Source organism: Acanthaster planci, linkage group LG14 (genome assembly GCF_054643075.1).
Source record: "Acanthaster planci isolate LZ-2023a linkage group LG14, COTS_SCS, whole genome shotgun sequence".
Lineage (NCBI taxonomy): Eukaryota > Metazoa > Echinodermata > Asteroidea > Valvatida > Acanthasteridae > Acanthaster > Acanthaster planci.
In genome coordinates, this window is record NC_141790.1 from 775,833 (window position 1) to 784,450 (window position 8,618).

Genomic DNA, 8,618 nt, shown 5'->3' on the forward strand with positions numbered 1-8,618 from the left:
AAGTTCTCTGTAGGCAAAGGTGAAGAGGATAGTTTATTAACTTAGATAAAAATAGCTATACTGTAAACATGATAAGACGAGTTGGAATGGACCATTGTTTCATTATTAGGTAAAATTTATCGCGGCTTGAAGAAACGCATATGAAGATAAGTCTTGAAGGTTTGTATGGTGAAGAAGTATAATACAAAGTAGGTTTGCGGTAGCACCATGTATGTATCTCTTTTGTGAGTATTTGCGGTTCTGAAAAGAGCCAGTGGTACTCGACGTTTCGAGCAGTATGCTCTGCTCGTCATCAGGTGAATGCCGGATACTGACTGGGAGTGGGGCTTAAGTAGTCTGGTGGAGGATTCTTGAGACAGGAATTAGTCCGGTGATGCGTGAAGGCAGGAAGTCTGGAGAAGGGATTAGGCTGGCTCGGTGATGCGTGGTGGAAACTTACTCAGATGTTGCAGTACTAAGTGGGTGTGGATGGGTAAACATGGGAAGAACTGGAGCAGGGTGCCAAGGGTATAGATGACCCATGAGGCGGACTAAGAAGGGTTGAGGATGGGGCGCCAGATGTCACTGATTGTGAAGCCTGTGTCTTGTGGAACTGTTCTGTTCTTGTGAATCTCAATTGCCTCACGAACACGGCGTGGATACCATTGCTCTATGTTGGCAATGAGATGGGCTTGTTGCCAGTGGACTTGGTGGTCTTCAGTGCTGGAGTGTTTGATGATGGCAGATTTCTCGAGATCCCCCCGTCGTCCGTGGGCTCGGTGTTCATTGAGTCTGGTAGTGAGACCTCTGCCAGTTTCGCCAATGTACACCTTGCCGCATTCACAGGGGATCCTGTAGACCCCTGGCTTGGTCTTGGGGTCTTGTTTGTCCTCGTGAGACTGGAGAGTTGCTTGGATCTTGTTGGGGGTGGTATGGAAGACTTTGATGCCATGGTGTAAAAAGATGCGCTGGATCCGGTGGGAGGTATTGCCTATGTAGGGGAGGGTGACAGAACTAATGTGCCTAATGGGTTGACCTTGGGTATAGGGGACCCACTGGTCTGGGGAGGGTCTAGGGTCTTGGGTCTTGATCTGTCTTGACTTGAACCCGTTCCGCTGTAGTGCTGCTGAGATGTGATGGAGTTCTGGTTGTAGGTGGTCCTGATCGCAGATGTTGTATGCTCGACGTACGAGGGTTCTGTTGACAGGGGCCTTGATGCTGGTGTGGTGGAATGACCGGTTGTTCAGGTAGCGGTCGGTGTGTGTTGGCTTCCTATATACTGTCCGGGATAGGGTGTCATCTGGTAGTCTTGAAACCTCGACATCCAAGAATGCGATGTGTCCGTCTTGTTTCTTCTCCATGGTGAAATGGATGTCGTTGTGTTGGCTGTTGAGGTGTTGAAGGAACAGCTGGAGGTCTTGTGGGCTAAACGCATATGAAGCTCTTCTTTTATTTTAGTTCTTCCAGAGTGTTGCCTCTTTGCTCAGGACTTGAGAAAAACATGATATAAGTTTGTTTTAAACTGTGTAAATACAGTATGTGTTGACAAAAAACCGAAAAAATAATTGACAACTCATATAGCCGAATATACCAAGTTGTTATCATTTAAATTCTCCAAAAGTATGAATCCTCTTTATCCAGTATACGCAAAGAAACAGTATATACCCAACACGATTCACCCCTCTGGCTGCCGGACTAAATCAAATACAGTAGAGGGGTTTGGACAGTTCTGGAGCACCTCCCCTTTTCCACCCAGTTTCTCCCTTTCACCCACCAATCGTGCCGGGGATTCCCACTCACCTTTTGACCCCAGCGCACTTTTCCTGTAAACAACTCGTGATTCGACGCCAACCCCCCTTTCACCCACCATCTGCACCGGGGATTTCCACTTCACTCACCTTGAACTCTTGACCCACTTTCCTGTAAACAACTCGTGACCAGCACCGATCGCACAAACAATCACTCTCCAACAATCACTCACAAACATCACTCTCAAACAAAAAAGGGACTTCCCGTCGCTACAAGTCGAGACTTGCCCGTTATAAAAAACGAAAAAAAAATAAACACTACATAAAAATAAATGGTAGATCACACTACCAACGTGAATCGCTATTTTTGCAAAGACACTAGAAATTCGATCGACTTGATAGATTCGTACGATTGCTTTCATTGTTTAAATTCCAAAAGTTTATGCAAATGTACAGATTTTAAAGAATGCCACAATTGTCACCAATGTAACGACTGCACCAGATGTAACGACTGCTCCACCTGCGCGATTGCGGTAGATGTATAAATTGCGTGGCTTGTTTTAATTAATACCACTGCCAAAATTCAAATGCCTTGGACAGTTGCGAGGACTGTTACGAGTTCGCCAATTGTACCGAATGTTTTGGTTATACAGATTGCACCTGCTGCGTAAATTGTGTCGAGTTGGAAGGAATGGATCACGTGGTGCTCGTAGACGGCAAGCATAAAAAGGTGAGACACGTGCGGGAGAACGAGCCACTGCCCGATTTAACGACTAAACTCGACGCGGATACAAAATTGGCCTAATTATTGAATACGACGTTGACGTTGAACATTTAATTAAAGTAGAAATCCCACCCGAATTAATAGACGCGGCCTGGTAAAAATGAGAAAAACTTTAGTCAAAGCCGGGAAAATCAGAACCATGTCAACCCAAGTATATACCGTTTCAGATGACCACGAGCGTCTCAATGCCGACAACTGCGACCCCAATGTCACCTACGGTCCCTTTGACCAGAGTTAATTAATCATTTCAAAACCCGTGGTTAAAGAAGGGACCCAAGTTAGCCAATGCATTTCACCCACTTTTACCATCACAACGGCCAAAACAAAGGCCTGTTGATTATGACGATAGAACCATGTTACCGTATAAACCCACTTTACGAATACGGCACTCGAGACAAAAAGCCCGAAAACATCCAAGGCCGTCAAATTTGTTACCAGACACAACAACCTACGACAAACGTACTCGATCACATAAATTTGGCCGTTTTTAAATTTATCGAGTCTCAAGGGTCTAATCTCCCGTGTAACACTGTAAACGCCTACAAAGCCAGTCGCGATATCGATGACCTCAATAAAATAGAGTACGTAGTTAAACCGCCTTATACGGCTAAAAACCAAATGTACGTTAAAATGGATCCCTATGCCTCTCTCTTTGATCACAAAAAAAAAGATCCATCGACTCGTCAAATATCGATGAATTTATCAATAAGAGATGCGACGCGCAATCATATATTTGTGCAAAAGACGTATTTTACGGTACCCAGGGTTCACTGTCTTGCGGCGCTAGCGTTCGGTATAGAGTGACAGCGGCAATGTTGAAAATTTGAAACGACGGGCATATTTCGAGTAAGTCGGCGTTGCAAGCGTTCAGCGGATTGAATCTGGATCTGAATCTTTTGTGAAACTAAAAGTCGATTAAATTTGAAAAATCAATTTAAAGTCGGTTGTTCCTCGGAATACCCGTGTTAATTTTTTTTCTTGAATAAATGAACTATTAATAAAGATGACTGATGCGGAACTTTGTCACTTACTGAATCCCAAGGAAGTACACATAGCGGGCAGCGGGAACCAACGCTCACCCAAAAACACGTGTGAGCACCAAATACTTGAAATAGACGAAAGATACGCGTGTAAACATTTCGGTCTAATTTTTGGTGGGTTTCCTTGTACACCCCTGTAGACATGGGAGATAGATATTAAGAGCATCACGTTTGGAAAAAACCGCCGCCACCGAAATCGAGAAAACCATACAAAAATATAACATTTGCTTAAAAAACGGCGAAGCGGGTGAAATAGAATATAAGTTAAACCAAGTTTTAAACGGTAAGATCTGTAGAGGTAAACCGTTGAAGGCTTTAATCGCGGTGTGTTATCAAGAGACAACCGGGGAAACCGAATCTAAAGTGAAAGATCTATTTCAAGTTTCGGATAAGCACGGGGAAAACGCCCTCGACAAATTAAACCTCGCCAAACAAGATTTTTCAAAACGTATATAATAAAATGGAGACTCACACGTTTTAGTTAACCGAGAGCGAGCAGACGTTTAAATTGAGAGATGTCATTAAAAACACCAAAGGCGACAAAGTCGTCCGAGTAAAGAATATTCAGTTTGAAGCTGGTTATTTTAACGTAACAAACGCGACTGAAATTGAGTGGGATACAAACTTTGACGGTAGGCCCCCGGAATTCCTTCAGAGAAAAGAACGGACGTATCTCCAAATTCAGAATTAGTACAAACAGCTAAAAACAGATTGATCCAAGCAAATAAAAAAGGCAACTTAGAGGAAGAAATCAGCATCATCGCTGATGAAATTGAGCAGCTAAGCCAAGAAATCGTAACTTTAGAAGATCAGTTAAACCAAAGACAACCATCAGAAACGCGAGCTCGTTTAGCTTATGATATCAACAAAAAAATAGTAAAATCAGCTTCACTGCTCGAGGGGCAAAGACAACCTTTATGTGAAATTTACGAAGGGAATCCCCCAACTCGACCTACCACAAACGCTCCCGTAACACCCACGAGACCCAGAAGAGAATTAACTAAAAGACTGTTTTTGACGGGGCTAACTGAACCTATATATATATATTTGTTAAACTCGATTCCAGGCGTTTCTTTTAAGGTTCACTCAGAATCTAAAAGGGTGACTTTGGCCATTACGGACCCCAATCTCAAGTTGCCACTAAATAAAGAAGTGTCTAAGCTATTGAACTTACCCAAAATAAAACTTTTACCCAACGTTATTTACGAAGGCAAGTACGATTTAAACAAATTGAAACTCGCGTTTATTCATTGCAAACAATTAAATACATTTGACAACTTTTATAACGGGCAGTCTTTATACTTGCTATACGTGATATCTACCAAACCTCACACCTCATCCCCCTTGACGTGTAAAACGCCTAAAAAGTTAGAACGCAGAAACATCAGTAAATTGACTTTTTCTGTTAAAAACGATCGAGCTGAGCTCTTGAATAATATCGGCAAAATTTTAATCGAGTTAGACATTTTTTAAAACGCGTATATAATAAAAGATGATATACCCAGATTTGACTTTAAACTCGGCTGAAGCGAGCGAAGCGAGCACCAAAACTTACAGACTCAGAAAGATCGAAGAAATTAAATCTCAAATTTAGAGAGAACGCAACTCGCGCGAAGCTAGCTACAAAAAGATCAAACGACTTTTAACCGCACTCGGATACGTGGAGTATGGCTTGGAAGCACTGGGCGCGACCTCGGCAGCCGTCGGTATTTTTTGGGCGTCGTTACAGGACCCGTCGGACTTGTGATGGAAGGTATCGCTATCGGTGCGTTCGGTGCTTACGCTTTGCTAAAGTACGCCTCCCGTAGACTCACCCACAAAACCAAAAAACACGACCAAATTCGAATGTTGGCAGACGCTAAATTAAACACCATCGAGGAATACGTATCTCACGCGATTGAAGACGGTGATATATCCCAGGAAGAATTCGTCCTTATTTTATCCGAGCTGAAAAAGTTTAACGAAATGAAAGAAAAGATCAGATCGAGTACGTCTACAAAATTGCAAGAAACTAAAGAAACTTCCAAAGAAGAATTTGAACGCCAAGTCAACGAGAGAGCAGAAGTGCTAGCCAACGAACGGGCGGCGGTTTTAAAAAAAGATCTTATGAAAAAACTTGGCGAATAAGTTTTACAAAGTCGGTACGATATCAAAACCTACCACCCGCTTATCGAGAATCGACCCAACCGACGGCCCCTCCTTTAAAAAACTTATAAAATAAATGGGAGTAAACTTTAGTAGCCTAACAATTTTAGTCAACGAAGAAAATTCCCTTTCAGCCGAGTTTCCAGATTTAACACACGCGTATAAATACCGAAAGTAACCACGGGCGAAGCCGTCAATCGCTGGGTGACCGAGCCAATACCGTTTTATCAAAATCAATTTAATTTCGCGGTCTATCGCGCGACGACGGCCTGCGGCGTGGGTTTTGATCTGCGGTCCGACCCCAATCCATACGTGTCGGCTTTATTTAACTTTCACGTAGACCCAAACAGATCGTACAAACAAACTTGCGACACATTGTCGAACGGATTAGGTACCGCTTATTATTACGACAACGGTTACGTACCTGTCCCGGGTAAAAACTACGACGCGCACGACTTACACTTGACCAAGGCCAAATACGCGGGATCTACTCACATGGGTACACGCGAGTACCTACACGGTCACCTGGATTTCACAGTCGGACGCGGTCACTTTGACCTGGTGGGATTTTGTTCCTAAAGAGTCTCGGTTGACGGACGTGGGAATCACCAAAATAAACGAATCAATTCGAGCTTACGTTTACGCGTTACTCGGGGCACAGGCACAGACCAAGACCTGCGTTTTAGCCCCCGGCACCGGAGTAGACGCCTAACGGCATTTATTACGATCGTAGAGTCTTTAATCAATTCAGACCCAAATCTCGAACAGTCGATCGACCAATTTCAAGATTCGTTGCAATACGCAAAAACGCCTTTGGACTTTGTAGTCGCCCAGGGGTTATATCTGGTGCCTTCGGGCATGGACTAACGCATCGGCACTTTTGAGGGTTATATCAATAATTTACAAGTCGCGACTGAGGATATGAAGACTGGTTACGTACCGAGTTTGAATTTGGAAAATGATTTTAATGAAGAGGCGAACAAAAAAGAACCGGAACCGTTGGAGCCGTTGCCGTGGGTGTCATCGGTTTTATGTTGTTTAAAGTTTTCACTTAAACGGTTTGATTTAAGGCGTAAAAAATACCTGTTCTCCCATGGGGAAAACAGGGTTTATTTTTTTGCCTATTTTAAACCCATTTACCCTTTTTGCACGTACGTCAAAATCAAAACACTCACGCCTACAGACAAGGTCCACACGTGATCCGCCACCCATCCGACAGCTTTACTCGCCACGTTAAAAATCCAACTCAAAACGCTCCCGATAATTCCGGGCAAAGCGTCTAAAGCTTTCAATCCGAGTTTTTTCAAATCGTTTGCCAAATTCCACAGTTGCCGTTTGATCCAATCTGTAATTCCACCTTTTGAGGGGGGAGTCGGCGTTGGTTTTCGTGCTGGTGTCGGTTCAGGCGTAGGACTTGGCTTGCCAACAGCTCTGACGCTAGCTACGATGCTACTAACGATGGTACTCGCGGCCAATCCAAAAGCCGTTAAAATGCTTATGATCGTGACGCCTTGCTCTCTAAATAAGATTCTAATTCTCTCGCGTAGCATCAAATCCGAATCCATCACTGCCGTAATCGTTTCTTCAATTCGATTTATTTGCGTACGAAGTTTTTCTGTATTTTTTATTTATGATTTCTAATCTTCCAACTCTCTCGATTTGTAAATTGACTAACTGCTCCTGGAATTCTTCTCTTTCTGCGTCTGTCGAGGCTTCTTCTAATTCGTCTTTGACTTGTTGAATCTTATCGTCTAACCGATCCAATTTACCCTGATTTAAAATTAATGTCCCTTTGGTGTTTTGTAACGATTCGTCCAAGGCGGCCAACTGGCGAAAATTTAATCCTTCTGTTTGTACGAATTTATTTTCTTCGATGAGATCTGTTTGAACTTCTTTATTTTTCCGGTCAGATCTTCAATAATTTCGCAAACTCGATCTGCAGCTGCGGGCAATTTCTTTAGCTCGTTTTATTCCGGTTGAATCGCTGTTAAACTTTGGCTCGCCCGGGCTACAAATCGACCAACTTCCCCTTTCTTGTTACTCGTTAAAAGTACTTCCTTTTTTTGCCCATATTTCCACACCTTTTAAAAATAGCCCTTTATTTTTTCGATATACAAATAGATTGTAATTTAGGTCTTCTGGTATGTCCGTTTTACCCATGTCACGGTAATTTTTGTAAAATTTATCGACTTTTGGATTAGTTACCTATTGGCCGGAACCTGGTCGGGGATTTAAGTACAGTTTTGGTTTAACCGACGTTGTCGTCGTTTTTGATCCAACCGTGCCGCAGGTATGGAAGGTATCTTCTGGCTCTTCTTCTTCTGCCGTTGCACCTTCTGTAAAGGACGTTTCTTGTCGATCTGAAGATAAGTTATTGTCAACAAAATCTTGGTCGTTTGTTTGTATTTCTTGATCTTCCAAGAGATGCATTTCTTCCGGGTCGAATCCTCCTTTGGCCATTTCTTTTATAATATACGTTTTTTAAGCGGTGGGCAGGCTCGCGGATAATATACCTTGCGCCACCAACCAACCCTGGGTAGCCAATGCACCGCTAGACAGCGCAGTCGACAGGTAATTTATTTAGATCTGGCGGTTTAATTTTAAAAAGCTTACTCGATAGCATGGCGTAACCCATGGAGATCGCCGAAACGACGGCACCGTGGTAAAAAGTAATGGCGATTCCGTTTACGTCGATTGATTTAGCGTTACTCATCTTTATATATAAGGAGTTTTTAAATTTAATCCAAATTTATTCCATATCTAAAATCTTGGGTCGGTCGCTTTTAATCGGTTCTTGTAATTTGGTTGATGTAATTGGTTCTTGTAATTTAGTTGGTGTAATCAGTTCAGCTTTTAACGTCGTCGACTTATTTTTTCCAATTAAATAGACCGCAAGCGCTCCAATGGCCAATCCACCAAATA